We start from the raw sequence: 19,131 nt of genomic DNA on the forward strand, positions 1-19,131 counted from the left end.
TAGGGGACCTTCACAGCCTCAATAAACCCAACCCAAACCACACCAGGTACCTTTGACTCAGTTGGGACTCCCAGAGACTCCAGGTACAGGGAGCAGGACTCACTCCACAAGGTGTCCCTGGCTCAGACCTCTCGGAAGTGGATCTCAGCCAAGGCTCTTTTCCGAGGTATCTCTGTAGGGGTTTGAACTAGCAACTTGTGAGTCTGTAGCCAGACCTTACATCATTTGCACCACCCAGCGACTCTGCAAGAATATAACAGAGGGGCTTAAAAGCTCCTATTGAAGAAGACTGAAGAGATGGCCGGTGAACCAAGAGCAGATCAGAATAAATGGCCAGGAAGAGGGGGGAAGGGGTGGGGAGTACAGCCACACCTGATTTGATTGTGTGGCACTTATTTCCTGGCGTGACACTCTGAGCTGGGATTAACTCAATGGCAGTAGGTCATTTCATTTCACTTTGCACTATGGCATTTCCTTATTCTTTAGGAGTTGAAGGTTTATGCCAACTCCCCATCGAGCAAGTCCAGTGGCACCATCTTCCCCCAACAACGTGTGTTCACTTTGTGTCTCTGACTCAATGTTGCCCTTTTCACAAGAGTTCACACTTTCACCATTCACAGCGATTGCACTGTTTGCCCAGTCACACTCACTGCCAGGGAGGCCCTGCTGACCCATGGCGACCTTGCAGGCTGGGGCGGAACTGCCCCCTGCTGAGTTTTCACTGGCACTCATCCACATACCATACAATCCAATAATCCAATCATACCAAGAAAGATTGCACAATCATTACCACAATTCGTTTTGGAACATTGTCTTTAGAGGAGTAGAAAGCCTCATCTTTCTCCCACAGAGCAGCTGGTGGTTTTAAACTGCCGACCTTGTGGTGAGCACCCCAATGTGTAACCACTCCCTCACCAAGGCTCCTGCTGCTCATTAGAGGGCAGAGTGGTGTCAGTATCACTGTCCGGCTGCTGCTCATTGTTTTTGTATTTGGACCCATTGTTGCAGCCACTATATCAAGCCAACTATTGAGGGCCTTCCTCTTTTTCTCTGCCCCCCCTTGCTTTACAAAGCATGACATCCTTCCGCAGGGGCTGGTCTCTGCTGAGGACATGGCCAAAGTCCAGCCACCCTTGCAGAAAGCCACCAGCTGTTCAGAAAGAGAGAGAGAGAGAGAGAGAGAGAGAGAGAGAGAGAGAGAGAGAGAGAGAGAGCGCGAGAGATGGGACTGTGTGCTTCTGTAAAGAGTTACTGTCTGGGAAACCCCAGAGGGGAAGTTCTACCCTATTGTGTGGGATCCCTTGCTAGGTGTCAGAATCGACTCCATGGGTGTGGGGGTGGGGGGAGAGCTCTAGCCACACATCAAACACCATGAAATAGAGACATTTCAGGTAAAAACAAAGAAAAATAACCTTAGAGTATTCAACACCATGAGGAGAAAAATACACAGGAGGGGATTGAGGTTCAGGCAGAAGAAACACGATCCCATATAGAATTCCCAGACGAAGCACCTGAGGAAGAGCAAGCAGGTGAGGGAAGCTGACTGGATACCGAGCACGGCAAACCATCGTCACTTGGTCCCCTGGCTTTTTAAATGTTCAGGGAGTGGGGGCAGGCTGCGCCCGGGGGTTGTGAATTGGAATTCAGGTACCATGGAGAAGACTTGCAAACTCCCAGAAGTGCAGGGATGTCCATAGCAGGGCCAGCTTTTGGTAAATCAGGAGGTGTCTTGCAAGCCCGGGATACAGAGGAACACACGATCGAATGGGAGGGCCGACTAGGGCACAGAAGAAGTGGAGGCATTCAGAAGGATGCGTCTTAGAACAAATTGAGAGTGCAGGTTCATATATCAGCATGGCCTTGCTGTGTTTTCTCCCTCTCCCTCTTTAGTCCATGTTTTCACAGATCATCTGAATCTCATCCCTTAACATTATCACTAAAAAAAAAATTCTCGTGCGCGTCATTTCCTCAAGGTCTTTGTGATTCTCATATTTATTTTCTAAAAGCACACTGCTTTTGTTTTGCATGGACAGATGGAAAGTTTTCTGTCTCCTGAGAAGGTGTTCCTTGAAGTCACTGTCAGTCCCTGGGGAAGGACACCTTGCCAGGTAGGGAAGGCAGAGGGCAGGGAAGGGAGGATTGACAGCAAAGTTACAACTCTGGGCTTAACCGTGGAAACATCTATGAGGATGGAGCGGGACCAGGCAGTGTTTTGGTCTGGTGGGCATCGGGTCACTGTGAGTCGGAAGTGTCCAGATGGCACCAAACAACAGTGCAATGACTTTGAACCTCTATTCTGCCCCCCTGTGATCTCGGTTGTAGCCCAGTGGGATTTGTTCTTGTTTTGAAGCCTGTAGTTCTAGAGTTACGAAGCTAACTTTGTCTCCAGTGTTGTTCCTCTTAGCACTATGGGTCAGGGAGGGGCGCCCTGTCTCGTAGTGGGGCCAGCCCTACGGTCCTGTCTGTGCATTGGCTGCTCCGAGTAGGAATATTCTGTGCTTGACACAGTGGATGGATGGATGGATTGTGATAAGAGCTGTATGAGCCCCCAGTGTAATGATTAAAAACACAATTGTCAGGGCAAGGAGCCCACCTTCTTTACTTCCGGCAGGACACACAGGCTTTTCGCATTTCTCTTATTAACTTTGCTCAACACGATGTTTTAAAGATGCCTGTATATTATTACATGCCGATAGTTTATTCCTTTTTATTCACAAATAGCATTACGCCACATGAATGCAATGGAACATTTTGCCATCCCAGCGTGGGTCGACATATCTATATCTGTGTCTGTGCCTGTGTCTAGTCCATATCCATATCGGCATCATCTGTAGCTATAGCTGTACTCCCATATCTGTGCCTCACACCAGGAGCCCTGATGGTGTGGTGCCTTACGCAGGGGGTAGGGAGCCTGTTAACCTCAAGTCAGCAGTTTGAAACCACCAGCTTCCGTGGGGGAAAGACAGTCATCTATCCTGCAAACACTTACCCCCTGGGAAACCCACAGGGCATGTCTGCCTTGTCCTGTAGGGTTGCTCTGAGTGGGCACCAGCGGGATGGCAGGGAGGGAGTGCTTGCATCTCTTTGCTCGGTGCTGGAGGAGACCTTCAGAGAGGAGGCTGAGGGTCGGGGGTTCCAGCGTGTGGAGTCCCCACCCCGCCTGTCATGGAGTGAGTAAGAGGGTCCACTGGAGGCCCTGCCACCATCTCCCCCACCCCCGCAGCTACAAATGCAGGAATACCGTTGGCATCACTGATCATGGGTTCGGGACGTTGTTATGTTAATGGAGACTTGAACTTTCAACCTTCTTTGGGTGGTCTTTTATCATAATGAAAAACGACCACTTTTCTTTTTAGCTCGCGTTTGCGTTTTTGCTTCCCTGGTAGAGTTTCTGCTTTCCCCATTAGCAATGATCCCGACGGCCTGTGAAGCGCCCCTTTGGTCAGCAGAGGGCAGCAGAGGAGCGCACTGGACACCAGCGCGGCCGCCACCCTCCCCGCCTTCCCCACCCTCCAGTCCCAAGTCCCTGCCTGCTGAGCTGGTCCTGCACTGGGGGACCCTATGGTGGTGGAAATCTTGTGCTTACCGCACTGTCAGCTGATACTGAGTCACACAAACGTCCCAGGATGGGCATACATGTTGGCTTCGGGAGAAAGATGCCCTTTTCTAGTCCAGCAAGGAGTTAAGCATCTCAGAAACCCCCCAGGGGCAACTTTAGCCTGTCCTATATGGTCACCATGGGTCTGCGATGACTTGATGGCAGTGAGCTTGGTCTGGTTTTGTGAAGGGTAAATTTATATGGTAGTCGCATGTTCTGTCACTGGTAGCCATGGGCTGTCTTTTCTTCATTTGTGTCTTTAATGAATTATCCTCATTTTTATGAAAACCCCAAAGTGGTGTCTTAATGGGTGGGATTTGTGTCAATGGCACAGATGAAGGCTGTGTAAACATGAGCTTCAACGGGCTGGGCAATCACACTGGGGTGGTGCTGGGTCTTCTAAGACCCTGTAGTTCTCTTGCTTGGATGGGTGAACCCTTGTGGAGTTAGAGAAGAGGGTTTCACAGTCTTGTGAGAAGGGCAGGCAGCCATGAGGACGGAGTGCTGGCCTGGCTGAGAAGCATCGCAGGGCAGTGCTGGACTTGGGAGAGGTCCTTACAGTGGGATTTGTATAAAGCCCAGAAGTCTGCAAAACCTGCCAGAAAGGAGCCTTCACATTGAGGGTGAGAGGAAAGGATGGTGACAGCCTGGTCCCCACCCTGGGGCATCCTCCTGGGGGCTCACTGCAGAGTGTCCTGTAGAGGAGGTAGCTCAGCTACTGACCTAGAGGACCATCCACCAGGAAGGTCTGCGAACCCTTGGTCTCTCGGGTACAGAGGGCAACGATGGATAATTGGACATCAGATGACCGTTGATGTGTGTGGAAGGCACCAGGCTCTCCAGGTACAAAGGTGAACAGGAGACTGACAGGACATCGGGTTATCAATGGCACCCCAAGAGCCCATGCTGACCAAGGCAGGGATTCTTTTGTCTCTTACACTCAGCCCTGAATGCATTCACCCTACTTCCTACAGTGTGGGTAGATTCCACTAGGGCTCACTTCTGTTCGGTGCGGGGAGCACTCACTGGCAACGATGGATAATTGGACATCAGATGACCGTTGATGTGTGTGGAAGGCACCAGGCTCTCCAGGTACAAAGGTGAACAGGAGACTGACAGGACATCGGGTTATCAATGGCACCCCAAGAGCCCATGCTGACCAAGGCAGGGATTCTTTTGTCTCTTACACTCAGCCCTGAATGCATTCACCCTACTTCCTACAGTGTGGGTAGATTCCACTAGGGCTCACTTCTGTTCGGTGCGGGGAGCACTCACTTGCCTACAGTACCTGGGTGATTCTTAGAGCATCAGTTACCAGAACAGTAAAGGTTTCTACTCAGAACAATGGCATTGTTTATGTACTTGACACAATGGATGGATGGATGGGTTGTGATAAGTGCTGTATGGGCCCCCCAAAAATGATTAAAAATAAACTAAATTAATTAAAAAAAGAATAATGATATTTTTTATCAAGTCTAAGATACATTTTTTCTTCCTATATATATTTTTTCCTTTGCCCTAATCATTTTCTTTTTTTTTTCTTTTCTTTTTTTTACATTTTATTAGGGGCTCATACAACTCTTATCACAATCCACACATATTCTTTCCTATATTTTTAAGAGAACAGGAAAACATATGTTTTAAAATTTTTCATTGTAATTTGTGTGAAGTTTTTTTTTTAACATTTTATTAGGGACTCACACAGCTCTTATCACAATCCATACATACACCAATTGTGTAAAGCACATCTGTACATTCATTGTCCTGATCATTTTCAAAGCATTTGCTCACCACTTAAGCCCTTTGCATCAAGTCCTCTTTTTCCCCTCCCTCCCTGCTCCCTCCTCCCTCATGAGCCCTTGATAATTTATAAATTATTATTTTGTCATATCTTTCCCTGCCCGGCATCTCCCTTCACCCCCTTTTCTGTTGTCCATCCCCCAGGGAGGAGGTCACATGTAGATCCTTGTAATCGGTTCCCTCTTTCCAACCCACTCACCCACTACCCTCCCAGTATCGCCACTCATACCACTGGTCCTGAAGGTATCATCCACCCTGGATTTCCTGTGCCTCCAGCTCCTATCTGCACCAGTGTATATCCTCTGGTCTAGTCAGACTTGCAAGGTAGAATTCGGATCATGGTAGTTGGTGGGGGGGCGGGGGAGGAAGCATTTAGGAACTGGAGGAAAGTGGTATTGTTCATCAGTGCTACATTGCACCCTGACTGACTCATCTCCTCCCCTAGACCCCTCTGTAAGAGTATCTCCAGTGGCGGGCAAATGGGCTTTGGGGCTCCACTCTGTACTTCCCCCTTCATTCACTATGGTAAGATTTTTTTTTTCTGATGATGCCTTATACCTGATCCCTTTGACACCTCTTGATCGCACAGGCTGGTGTGCTTTTTCCATGTGGGCTTTGTTGCTTCTGAGCTAGATGGCCTCTTATTCACCTTCAAGCCTTTAAGACCCCAGACACTATCTCTTTTGATAGCCGGGCACCATCAACCTTCTTCGCCACATTTACTTATGCACCTGTTTGTCCTCAGCGATTGTATGATGGAGGTGTGCACCCAATGATATGATTTTTTGTTCTTTGATGCCTGATAACTGATCCCTTCAGAACCATGTGATCACTCAGGCTGGTGTGTTCTTCCATGTGGGATTTGTTGCTTCTGAGCTAGATGGCCACTTGTTTATCTTCAAGCCTTTAAGGCCCCAGTTGTGTGAAGTTTTACAGAGCATATTGCTTGTCCTTTTGTCTACTTGGCCATATTTACAGCTCTAAGGAGCCAGGGGAGCATCACGGCTATACGTTGGACTGCAATTATCAAGGTGAGCAGTTCGAAACCACCAGCCACTCCAAGGGAGAAAGGCGGGACTCCCTACTACCCTAGTTATACTGGTCTCGGAAAGTCGCCGAGCGTCACTTAGTGGGCATTGACTTGAAGGCAGTGAGCTTCCGAGTTTGAGTGGAACCATCACCTGCCAAATCTCTATATAGCCTGTCGTCGCTGCCGCCGTCCACCTCTGCTCATCTTGCCTATCGGCAAGTCAGCCCCTCTGTTGACCTGGGGGCATGTCCTGATGGACAGTGCATCATCCCCTCTGCCAACCAGGAGGGCCTGGTTCACTGCCTGCACCCACACGTCCTCCAGACCAAAGTGAAAGTTGTGTGCCTACAGGAAATCACACAATCAAATGTGCTCTTGTGGATGACAATGCGCCGTGAAAAAAATCCATCCTAAATCTTGTCAGCCCCTTGGGTACGGTCCCACTGGGGAACAGGTGTTCTTGGTGATGTGAAAGGGCAGTGTCTGTGTAATCAATCACTTTGGTAAAGAGAAAGTAAACAGAGTGTGTGTGTGTGGGGGGCGTATGCTTGGGGGTGGGGTGGAGTGGGGGAGAGAGATGCCACACACTTGAGCCCTCCCACAAGCCTGGGAGCAGACACTGAAAAGAGATAAAAACCTTCCACCAGCTTCAACCCAAAGATGGAGCCTTCCCTCGAGCTGGTGCCTTGGATTCTGCCTTCTAGCCTGGTAACTGGTGAGCAAGTGGATTTCTGTTTGTGGCCGTCACTCACTGTGGTTGCAGGGCCAGCTCACTAAGACGTGTATTGTTGTCCTTGTAGGTGCCCATGGTAGTCAGCTGTGGCCCCTAGAGGCTCCATGTGGGAGGGGGCAGAGAGCTGCAGTCGATTAACTACGGGGAAGAGTTGCTCTTCAGCTTTTGTTGTTTCAATCAGGCTTTTTCCCGCTGATAAAGCAGTCAGTCAACGGTTTCCAGCCAAGTCCCAGGAGCGGCTTGGCCGAGGTGGGGTGCAAGGCCTCCTCTATGTGGCAACGCAGGAAAGGGGTCAAGGAGTGTGACCATCACAAAACCACCATGGGGTGGGTGGCTTTAGAGAACAATGGCATGTAGATGGCCTCTCAAGACGTTCCCACAGGCCCCAGTGTGATCCAGGCCGGGGCCAGGCCGCGCTCTCTCTGGGGACTCTGGGAAAGGGCCTGGCTTTCTCTGAGCGCCCAGTGTTCTTGGCATCCTTTGGCATGCAGGCAGATTCTAGCACGCGGGGCTCCTTCTCTGCGCCTGTTCCTTCCTGTCATTAGATGAACCCAAAGAAATACGGAGTAGGGTTAGCACCCACCTGGCCTCGCTAATTTAAGGAAAAACCCCTATTTCCCCAAGCTGGGCCATTAGCAGTCACAGAGTCAGGGGTTAGGAGTTCAGCTGATCTCTTTCTGGGCAAACAGTTGAATACGCAACAGCCTCTCAGCTCCAGGCCTCCTCAGTTATGTTGTAAAACCACCGGGAAGTGGTTGCTCTTCTGAAGCGCATGTCCCTCCACTCGGGAGATGCCCCTCTGTATGAGGGACTGACTCTTCAGATGCTAAGTCCAGGTTTCACTTGTCCCGTCCTATTACGACTCGGTTCAAAACACCCCACCTCTCCCACGTTCCCGGAACTTACATTTTCATGAGCCGATTTTCTGGGCTGAGGGAGTCGATGCTCCTCACAGTCGGAGGCTGATGACAGGTCCCAGCTGGCATCCGCGGTGTGACTCACCCAGCGGTTGATGTTGCTTCAAGGCTGGGAAATGGCCCTCCTTGCTCTCCGACACAGAGCATGTATTTTTTTGGGCCTTGTTTACATCTTGTGGTCACAGAGAGGTGACAGAGTCCACCTTTAAATCTTAGGCACGAAGACCTTAGAGAGCCACTTTGTTGACATTAATATAAGGAACTTAAAGCATCCTTGGTCAGGGAAGAGTTATGAGGCGGTCAGGAGACAGTTCACGAAGCAGCTTGTCCTCTGCTGGTCTGCGGTTGACACGCCAGCACCTGGGGTGGGTCTGATCCAGAAGCACAAAGGCAATCAGATTTGAGACACGAAGGTTGTAGCATTTTCTCTCTAATGTTCTGAAGCCCTTTTTAGTAAACCTGTGAAACACGTTTTACAGTCAGTGTTAAGTAAATAGGTGATGTGATGGAAGTTGTCTTGAAGCTCAAGTACAGGTCACTAGCCCCGTCCGAGGTGGACATGAGACATCCGAGATAATCTGGTGGGACAGGAAGTGGGAAGCATGTCTGCTTCTGAAATTCAGATATATTCACAGGTTTACATTCCATCTCTTTGCTCTACCGAACTGAACATAAATCTTGAGATGAAGTGTAGGATTGACTCGCAATCACCCAGGAGGCATAAATGGAACGTTTAATCCTTATTTTAAAACCAATCCCAACAAATGAAAACATAGCTGGGCCCAGTGGTCAAGTGGAACCTGTCCACGGGTCAAGAGGCAGCTGTGAAAGTGGAACAATGGACTACAGCATGGTCTGACATCAGGACAGTGTGCGTCAGGGTTGGTCCTCTCACCACACTTGTTCAACGTTGGTTGAACAAATCCTCAGTGAACCTGGTTTGCAGTAGAACCCCGGCACTTGACTGCGTCAGTACTAGACATAATCGGACTTTGACGCGAAATGTGGAGAAAATTTTGCGTAGGAGCTGGAACAAAATATCAGAATCCAACCCGACATGTGATTTTTGTAAACAAAAGCATTTCCTGTTTTGGTTACTTGGCAAGAGTTGGTGTTGTCAGGATGCATTGTTTAAATTTTTTGCGGCTGTGTTCCAAGTTTTTTGCTATAATTTTCTTAGTTTTTGTGGCCTTTTGTACTGTTTTTAGATAAAAAACACACATGGGTCTTACGAAAGAGTTTTTTTTTGAAAAGAATCATCATGATAAGGAACTGGTTAGCCATGTTATCAATATTGTTGATGATAATTTAGTAAACCCTTTTAGAAAATAGTTAAGGTAACACCAACAGCAGACCACATGAGACAGATTTTCTTTTAGAGAAAGCCAGCCAGATCCTAGTGAAAAAAGGCAAAGAAGGAGGGAAAAATCCTCCTGAAAAGCAGCTACCAGTTGATTTTATGGAAGGGAATTCCCTTTCCAAACAATGACTCTCTCTCCATACCTCCTCTCCACATCCATGTCCACAGATCCAGATCCTCATCCATCTCAAGGTATGGGCCATACTGTAGTTGTTAAAAACATTTAAAATTTTGCATTTCTTTTTTACATTGTCTTATTTAACTCTGAACTTTGTACTGTTTTGTATAAAAAGGCCAGGTTGGGGTAAAAACTTGGTAATCTAGAACAGATTAATCCATTTTCAGTTATTTCTTATGGAGAAAAATTGATTGGGAACTTGACGGCATCACATCTCAAGGCTTCTTCTAGAACAGATTAGCACTGAGGTCTGGGGTTCTACTGTATATGAAGAACACAGTGTCAGGATTGGAGGAAGGCTTATTAGCAACTTGTGATATGCAAATGACACAACCTTGCTCACTGAAAGTGAAGAGAACTTGAGGCACTTGCTGGTGAAGACCAAGAATCCAAGCCTTTAATATGGATTACAAATCAGCATAAACAATCCTCAAATCCTCACAGCTGGACCAATAGTAACATCATGATCCACGGAGAAAAGAATGACATTGTAAAGCATTTCATCTTGCTTGGATTCGCAATCGGTGTTCACGGAAGGAGCAGTCCAGGGATGAAATGACATACTACAATGGTTGCATCTGCTACACAGGACCTCGTTTAAGCACCGAAGAACAAGGATGTTACTTTGAGGACTAAACTGTGACTGAGCCAAGTCATGGTATTGCTAATCCTCTTGTACGCACATGAACATTGGGTATTGAACAAGGAAGACAGGAAATGAACACATGCAATTGAAGGATGGTGCTGGTGAAGAATATTGGAATTACCAAGGACTGTCAAAAGGAAAAATAAAGCTATCATGGAAGAGGCACAGCCAGAATATTCCTGAGAGGCAAGGATGGCAAAACTGAGTCTGGAGTTCACTGAACATATTACCAGGACAGGCCAGTCTCCCTAAAGAAGGACAATGTGCGTGGCTGGGAAGGACTGAACGTTATAGGGAGCCCGCAGTAGGCTGAAATGCTTGTTGGATTTCAGGATACACTTGTCTAGTGGAAGTGGGAGAAATGCAACAATAAAGAGACAGGTCAAGTCTGGCCACTGACTCCTGTGGACTGGCTCACAGGGACTAGAGACGACAAGAGCGGGCTGGCTTGTCTGAAGTTCATCATCTAGCCCAAGGGCGCTGGGGTTGTTGTGAATTTGTGACTCCATCCATGGTCTAAAGGCGAGACTACCAATAGGTCTCCTGGTGAGGCTAAGCAAGGTGGCCCAGAACCGACCAGAAGAGAGAAATTACTGAAACCGAAATGAAGGCTGAGCATGATAGTGGGTCAAGAGGAAAGTAAAAGGAAATAGAGGAAAGAACTAGGAGACAAAGGGCATTTATAGAGGTCTAAATACAGGAATGTACACATGTAAATATAATTATATAGGATGGTGAGGAAATAGATGTACATGCATATATTTATAGGTTTAGTATTAAGGCAGCAGATGAACATTGGACCTCCACTCAAGTACTTACTCAATGCAAGAACACTTTGTTCTATTAAATTGGCATACCATGATGCACACCTTCCCAACACTATTGCTGAGGACAGATGTGTGCATAAGCAAATGTGGTGAAGAAAGCTAATGGTGCCTGGCTATCAAAAGATATAGTGTCTGGGGTCTTAAAGGCTTTCTAGTTCAGAAACAACAAAGTCTACATGGAAGAAACACACCAGCCTGCATGACCACAAGGTGTAGAAGGGACCAGGTATCAGACATCAAAGAACAAAAAATCATATCATTGTAAATGTGGGTGAGTACAGAGTGGAGACCCAAAGTCCATCTGTAGTCAACTGGACACTGCCTTACAGGAGGGTTGCAGGGAGGAGATGAGCCAGCCAGGGTGCAGGGTAGCAACGATGAAACATATAACTTTCCTCTAGTTTTTAAATGTTTCCTCCCCCAATTTTCATGATCCCATTTTTACCTTACAAATCTGGCTACACCAGAAGATGTACACTGATATAGATAGAAACTGGAAACACAGGGAATCCAGGGCAGATGATTCCTTCAGGACCAGCGGTGAGAGTGGCAATACTGGGAGGGTGGTGGGGAAGTTGGATAGAAAGGGGGAGCCAATTACAAGGATTTACATATAGCCTACTCCCTAGGGGATGGACAACAGAATAGTGGGTGAAGGGAGACGTTGGGCAGTGTAAGATATGACAAAATAATATATAAATCATCAAGGGTTCATGCTGGAGTGGGGAATGTGGAGGGAGGGGGAAAATGAGGAGCTGATATCAAGGGCTCAAGTAGAAAGCAAATGTTTTGAGAATGTTGACGGCAACAAATTACAAATGTGTTTGACACAATGGATGTATGTATGGCTTGTGATAAGAGTTGCAAAAGCCCCAATAAAATGATTTAATAATAAAAATAATCTGAAAAAGAAGATATTTGAGCCTATGACCTGATGCATATTGCTGCTGACTTTATGGATAGCCTATCCTGATTTGACTTTGCTTACGGATGCAGACTCACAAGGTTCCAACTAGAGTGAAGATTCTTCACATAAAAGAACATGCTTGTCTCCTCAGAGCTCTGGGTTGATGTAAGTGGGCAGCATAGAAATTGGATACCGAAAATGGGGAGGATAAAGTTATGAAGTGGCTGGCTTACAAACTTTCGTAGGTGGAGGAATATGCTCATAGATCATGGTATATGTGTTCACTTAACTGCAATTGTTCACTTATAGGATATTATGTTTAAATGAGGTTGGCAGATATTGAATTGTATGCATTTTAGATTTATCCTGTTAGGTATAGCTATGACTTTATTATTGTTTTGTTTAAAAACTATATGACCGGAGAGCTGTGTAAAAGTGTCAACTTGACAAGGGGTGGTCTGTGGCAGTTACATAATCTCCTGTCAACTTGAGCGAAGGGGTGTAGTCTAGCCTGTCACTCAGGTCATAGCCAATAATGCCTCTGTGTTGGCATGGCCTTCTGAGAATTCTGGGAACTCCTGTCTTCCTCCCTGAAGGTGGGACACACTCTCTGTTTCACATTCCTGTTAACAAGCCAGATGGAGCCACATTAATGGCAGCCAGAGGCCTGGAGCTGGAGGAGCCATGTGGAGACCCACAAAAGTGCTGAGATGCTTCCACCACCACTGAATCCACAAGACTTCCCACCCACTGGCTGGCCTGTGATCTTCCTGCATTCATTGAATGTGCTATGTGAGTCCGAAGAGGAATTCATGGACTAAAATCAAACTCATGGCCTTGATCTGGACTGGGCTGGGGTGTTTTATTGATGCATACTTACTTCCTGATAGAAAGCTCTCTTCCACACTATGAGTGTCGCTGAATATTTCTCTAGTCAACCCTGACTAACACATTGGTAAACTCAAGGGCAGTGAAAAGAGGAAGCCCCTCAGCGAGTGGATTGACACAGTGGCTGCAACAGTGGGTCCCACCAGAGCAACTGTGAGGATGGTGCAGGAGGACGGGGAGGTGTTTAGCCACTACGGCAGTATGCCTGCAGCTATAGCCCCACTTTCCAGAGGGATTTCTGTCATGCTGACAGACAGGTGTAAGACGAGCTGTTTATTACGAGATGGGCTGTTGACCAGATGGACTGACGCAGGGCTGTATCAGTAGGCTCCAAGCTAACGACTGTGGGTGGGCAGTGCTACATGCTGGGCTTCGCTGGGTTGCTCTGAGTAGGAACTAACTGGGCGGCACCTAACGGCACGAACGACCTTGCTAGAGGACAGGGTGCATGCCAGACTTTGGTTTCCTCCGGGTTAGGGTCTCCTGGAGGAACGATCACAGCTCCGTCCAAAGCACTCCGTTTCCTGCTCTCTACTTCCTCACTGAGTGTTGGTAGAAGCTAAAAGCACCACAGCGGCTCTCAGACATTTTGGGGGTCTGGCTCTGGACCTTGCATCTGCGTGATCTCCAGGTCTTGGGATTTAAGTTGCAGTGTATCCTCTGACCTGGGCCCACCAGCTCCCTCAGCCTTGTTGAAGGACGAGGACCCTTCCAACGGGTGTGTGAGCTTCAGACTGGGGACTTAACAGAAGCTACAGCCATGTGTGAGCCCTTTCCCACATGCTTCCTGAGTTCTGTGAGCTGCTGCTGAAATTTGAAGAACCCAGGGACACACAGTCGACAAAACATGAAGGGGAGAGCAGGGCTAGCATCTGAGAAAATGGAGTGGAACAGCATCTTGGAAAAGTCTGACATTTAGGGCTACTTTAATCTCCACTTTCTTGGGACTAATCTGGTGTTAATTATTCTAAAAGAAATGATTACCACATTATAAAGTGGCAGGGTTTTGTTTCTTGTTTTTCAGCCTCTCCAATTTAATCTAGTATATTCAGACTGCTCATTCATCCAACCAGTCCTTAGGAATGAGTTTAATTGTTCGACCGCAAGCACTTTGTTGAGGCAAATTAGTGCTCCCGTGCCAGCGAAGGTGCCCTGGGGAAGGGTACACGGGTTTGAAGAGCAGACGAAATCTCAAAACTCTATTGTTACTCTAGTTTGAGAGAGAAATCCATCATATGTGTGTGTGAATGTGTGAGTGCATGTATATATGTGAATGGATGTGTGTGTCTCTGTGTGAATGTGTGTTAGTGTATGTGTGTGTATGTTGAGTATGTGGTATGTATGTACTGGTGTGTGAGGTTCTCAGTGTATGTGAGTGTGTGTTAGTGGATGTGAGTGTATGTGTGCACCTGTGTGTAAGTGTGAGTGTGTGGGTCTATGTGTGTGTAAGTGTGATTGTGTGTGTGAGGTTCTCATTATATGTGAGTGTGTGTCAGTGTATGTGTGTGTGAGTGTGCACCTGTGTGTAAGTGTCAGTGTATGTGTGTGAGTGTGCACCTGTGTGTAAGTGTCAGTGTATATGTGGCAGTGTGTGGGTCTATGTGTGTGTGAGTGAGTGAGTGCACATGTGTGTGTCTTGGGAATGTATGTTTAATTCCTAATTCATGAAGTACCATGAGGACAGAGAGAGCAGGAGCACTCCGATTGTCACTAAATGCCTTGAATCACAGAGAAAATAGACAAAACCCATGTTAAGGCAGTTGAATCAGAAAAGCCTAAGAAAACACCTATGAAAAAGTGCAAAAAGAAGAGGAGTTGGCACAAAATGTAATTGAATAGAAACATTTTAAAATCCACAGAGCTGAGTTCTTACAGGAATATGAATAGTCATTAGTTCATTGTTACCTTCATGGGTAAGATTTGACCTATAGGAAGGAAATCATTTGACAAACTAGGAATGGATTTCTCATCCAGTACTGTGTCACAGTACTGCCTTGAGCGTGTGCGGGTACCGCACTGACCATGGGTTTCAACCTTGAGAGTGTGCGGGTACCGCACTGACCATGGGTTTCAACCTTGAGAGTGTGGGGGTACCTCACTGACCATGGATTTCAACCTTGAGAGTGTGGGGGTACCACACTGACCATGGATTTCAACCTTGAGAGTGTGGGGGATACCGCACTGACCATGGATTTCAACCTTGAGAGTGTGGGGGTACCGCACTGACCATGGATTTCAACCTTGAGAGTGTGGGGGTACCGCACTGACCATGGATTTCAACCTTGAGCGTGTGGGGGATACCGCACTGACCATGGGTTTCAACCTTGAGAATGTGGGGGTACTGCACTGACCATGGGTTTCAACGTGGAGAGTGTGGTCGAGAAGGGCAATGCCAGGTTTGGGTATTTTCAGTCAAAGTCACTTTGAAGAAAACGTTTTCTCCCCACTGGGCAGCTCACCATTCCCGATTAAGGTGGCAGTCCTACTGTACCCGAGGGTAGAGGGTTTCTGAGCAGGGTTGCTTGATCCTGCCCATCCAGAAGATACCCCTCCCTCCATGGCTGAATGTTCAGCTAAACAATAGATTCACAAGAACAGGAGTGCCACGGAGACATGCATCCCTTTGAAACGCCGGCTGCTTGTGATCACCAGGGTGGCTTTGAGCCAGGGACAAAGCTCAGTAGGACTAGGCAAGAGGCTAGGCTGTGTTGGGTTAGTCTGGGTTGTCTAGAAAGACAAGACCAGTAACACAGAGGTATAAGAAAGACTATATTAAGAAGTAACCTTGTACCAAGAAGGCACCTCAGCCCAGTCCAACTCAAGCCATAGGTCCCACGCTAGTGGAAGCCTTCTTCAGACTCAATGTAGCGGCAGCCATAACACAGAAAGGTGAAGTGGGAAGCAGGGAGACCACAGGCTGGTGGGTGCGAGTCATGTGGATCCATGGTCGTTGGAAACACGGCAGGGTCCCGGCAGCTCTCAGGGGTGGGTGGCCCACATGCGGCAGCCCCCAGAGGGAGGCTGAGTCCCAGCAAGCAGGAAGTCAAAGAGGCAGAGAGAAAGACAAGTTCACGGCATCTCTCTTAGAGGCCACACCTCCTGGGAGGCATCATCAGCCTGTGAGCTGATTGGCAGACTGGACTCCACCCTTACACAAGTACAAGGTGACCTACATGAGAACTGCCACAAGGAGAAATGGAAACCGGAAGCACGGGGGAAAGAGGAATAAGTGATGCTTCATTGTGGGAACTGCAATCAATGGCGTGAGTCAAAATGTGTACAAATTGTGGCATGACAACGGATCTGCTCTGAAAACTTCACCTAATAATTCACAATAAAAAGTTAAAAATAAAAACAAAGCTCAAACTCTAAAACCAACTATTTTCAGTGATGCTCACAGCATGCCAAGCCCTGGGCTTTGAACAAGCAAACGGAAAGGAAAGCACACAGTTGTACTGCCGGCGAGACCCACCCTTCTCACCCCCATCTGCGGAAAACAAAGCATGATGCCACAAGTCCACCCACTAGTAACGTAGTCTTGAAGATTCCCCCAAGGAAGCAAAGGGTATTGCTTGGTCCACAACCTCTACTAAGGGCAGGACCCAACGGCACCCTAATCCTGTCCACTAGTACAGCAGAGAAATTCCCCCCAAGTGGGAGTATACCCACAGGCATAGAGTCCAGGAGGATAACAGGTCACCTAAGGAGTTCTGGCTCCCAAACCTGCACACTCCCTGCCATTGAGTCAGCTCCAACTCACAGTGATCCTAAAGGACAGGGTAGAACGTCCCCAGCTGGGTTTCTGAGACCGTCACTCTACAAGGGTAGAAAGTCTCATCTTACAGGTGGTCCCAACCTGCTGGCTGTGAGACGAGCATCCAGAAGCGTAACTGTCGTATCACCAGGTGCCTAGGAAGTGTGGACATTCACATGTGATTCCTTCTGTACAACCGGAATGTTTATTTTGTGATTATAAATTTTTTTTGAATGACGTGTTTATTTCTTCTGGTAGGCTAGAGTGAGATCATGAAGAATTTTGAATTCCAAACTCAGGGTGTAAGAGGTCTTGTCTTTGCCAGAACTGATACTCGAAGATGTTTATTGGTGTGTTTCATATGGTAGAAAACAATTGTCCTGTGGAAAAATTGGAACAAGGGCAGATTGGAAGAAAATGCATAAAGAGGCAGACATGTAGGCTCCACTTTTCTGCATTTACCAGCTTTCCCTCTACTGGTCACTGTGCATATGAAACACTGCTTCACGGTGTTTGTGGGATGTGATCCTCACACTGTGCAGTGCAAGAGCTGAAGTGCACACGTGCCTGGTTGCTCAGCCATCCACACATGTTCCGGCAACACTACACACAATGTTAGAACGTTTTCCTCACCCCAGGAGGACACCCTGTCCCCTTCCCTGTCACTCTGCAATGGCTCCCTTAGGCTGCCACAGAAAGGGTGGGGAAGAGAGGAATCCACACACCCTGACGGCTATAGAGATCCTTGCTTGCCTCTCCCTAGATTCTGATGGTTACTGGGGCCCCGTGACTTGAACACACAACATTCCCATCTCTGCACCCATCTTGCCATGGCCGTCTTCCCTCTGGGTATCTGTATCCCTCCCCTTCTGTACAGACACCATTCATATTGGGTTAGAACCCTGCCTGCTCCAGTGTGACCTCAGACTAACTGGTGACATCTTCAAAGATTCTGTTTCCAAACAAGCTCATGTTCTCTGGTCCTCGGGTTTGGGCTTTACCCTCTCTGTGCAGTGGGAGAGGCCCAATATCCTTAATAAAAATCCCCACTACTCTCATTCCTTCCCTCCAGTCATCGCTCACAGGCACTCACTGCCACTGAGTCAATGTCGGCCCACAGTGACCCTGCAGGACGGGGGCGAACTGTGCCTGTGAGTTTCTGAGACAGTAACTCTATGGGAGTAGAAAGCCCTGTCTGGTGGTAGAAAGCTGCCAGGGGTCTCGAACTGCTGACTTTGCAGATGGCGGCCCAAATGCTGACCGGTACAAACCAGGACTCCTCTCTGTCTCAAGATTTCCCAACCCTGGACATTTCGTTTGAAAAGAATCACGTCGTAATACATGGTCTTTCGTGAATGGCTTCTTTCGCCCAAGGGAATACGCCCACGCGTCATTGATATTGTAGCATGTCTCCATACTTCCCTCCTGCCCACGGCTGGATCCCATTCCGTCATGTGTCCCTAGCACATTTGCTCGTTTATTCTTCAGCTGGTGGCCTCTGGGTCGTCTCCACCCGTGACGTCACGACTGCAGTAAACATTGCTGTACGCGGTGACCTTGACCGGGTTCCCCTCTCTCGAGGAGGTCTGAATGGGGACGTGCTGCACCCCCTGGTGGCCTCCTGCTGCGTCGCTGTGCACTTTGTTCCCTGTAAGCCTCTGGGACACGCCCACCAGCGGTGGCCGTGCCTTCTGCAGCCTCCACTTGCCCTTTTCATTCTGACCGTCCTGGTGGACGCGAAGCGGCTTCCCACTGGGGTGTCCAGTCGTCTTTCCCTAATGGTGCGGGGCATCTCATTACGTTCGTGTTGGCCAGTTGTTTTCTTCCATGGAGAAATGTCCGTTGAGAGCCCGTGCCCATTTTCTACGCGGGCTTTTTGGGTCTTGCACTATGGAGTTGCCTGAATCCTTTGTAGATTCTCGATACAAGGTTAGCGTTTTTGTCAAACTGGACTTGTGTAAGGGTGGAATCCAATCTGGTCGGAGCCAGTCAGGTCACGGCCTGATGATGCCTCCGGGGAGGGGTGGCCTTTTAATAAGATAGATACGGGGACCCCTCCTTTCTCTCTCTGCCTCTTCACCTTCCTGTGTGCTAACTCCAGGGACAGCACTGTGCAGCCTGTCTGAACCTCAGAGCTTCCAGCAGCCTGTCGTCGACTTGGATCCACACAACTTGGCCCTCACCAGCCTGTGTCCCATGTTGCCTTTCCGCATCATCGGCCTGCAGCGCCATGAGGTTGAAGAGGACCCCGCTGGCCTCCGACCCATGGACTTGAGTTGGACTGGGCGGGGATGCCGTCTCAATTTAAGATTATCTCTTGACATAAAGCTGTTTCTTATCCATGGATGAGTGTCTCTGGTCTTCTTTCTCTAGATAGTCTAGCCCAGCACACACATGAACTGTTTTCTCCTGTTCTGAGAATTCCTGCATGGTGCCCTCCGGAGGAAAAGGGCTTAGTTTTTGATTGAGTTACCGAATGACCTGTATTTTCTT

General features: G+C 48.1%; 1 long non-coding RNA gene across 4 annotated transcripts in view; it reads left to right on the forward strand.

The window, feature by feature from the left end:
- The window catches only part of LOC142457368 (uncharacterized), a 175,908-nt gene that overhangs the window by 46,791 nt on the left and 109,986 nt on the right, over positions 1–19,131 (forward strand). For 2 of the 4 annotated variants that reach the window (XR_012786137.1, XR_012786136.1), the window contains exon 4: positions 2,034–2,108. The exons of 1 other annotated variant lie outside the window; for it this stretch is intronic. This is a non-coding gene — a long non-coding RNA (uncharacterized LOC142457368). Of the gene's footprint in view, positions 1–2,033; positions 2,109–18,739; positions 18,972–19,131 lie in introns of those variants that run through there. One more of the 4 variants, XR_012786139.1, reaches the window with a different exon arrangement.

The sequence above is a fragment of the Tenrec ecaudatus genome, chromosome 9 (genome assembly GCF_050624435.1).
Source record: "Tenrec ecaudatus isolate mTenEca1 chromosome 9, mTenEca1.hap1, whole genome shotgun sequence".
Lineage (NCBI taxonomy): Eukaryota > Metazoa > Chordata > Mammalia > Afrosoricida > Tenrecidae > Tenrec > Tenrec ecaudatus.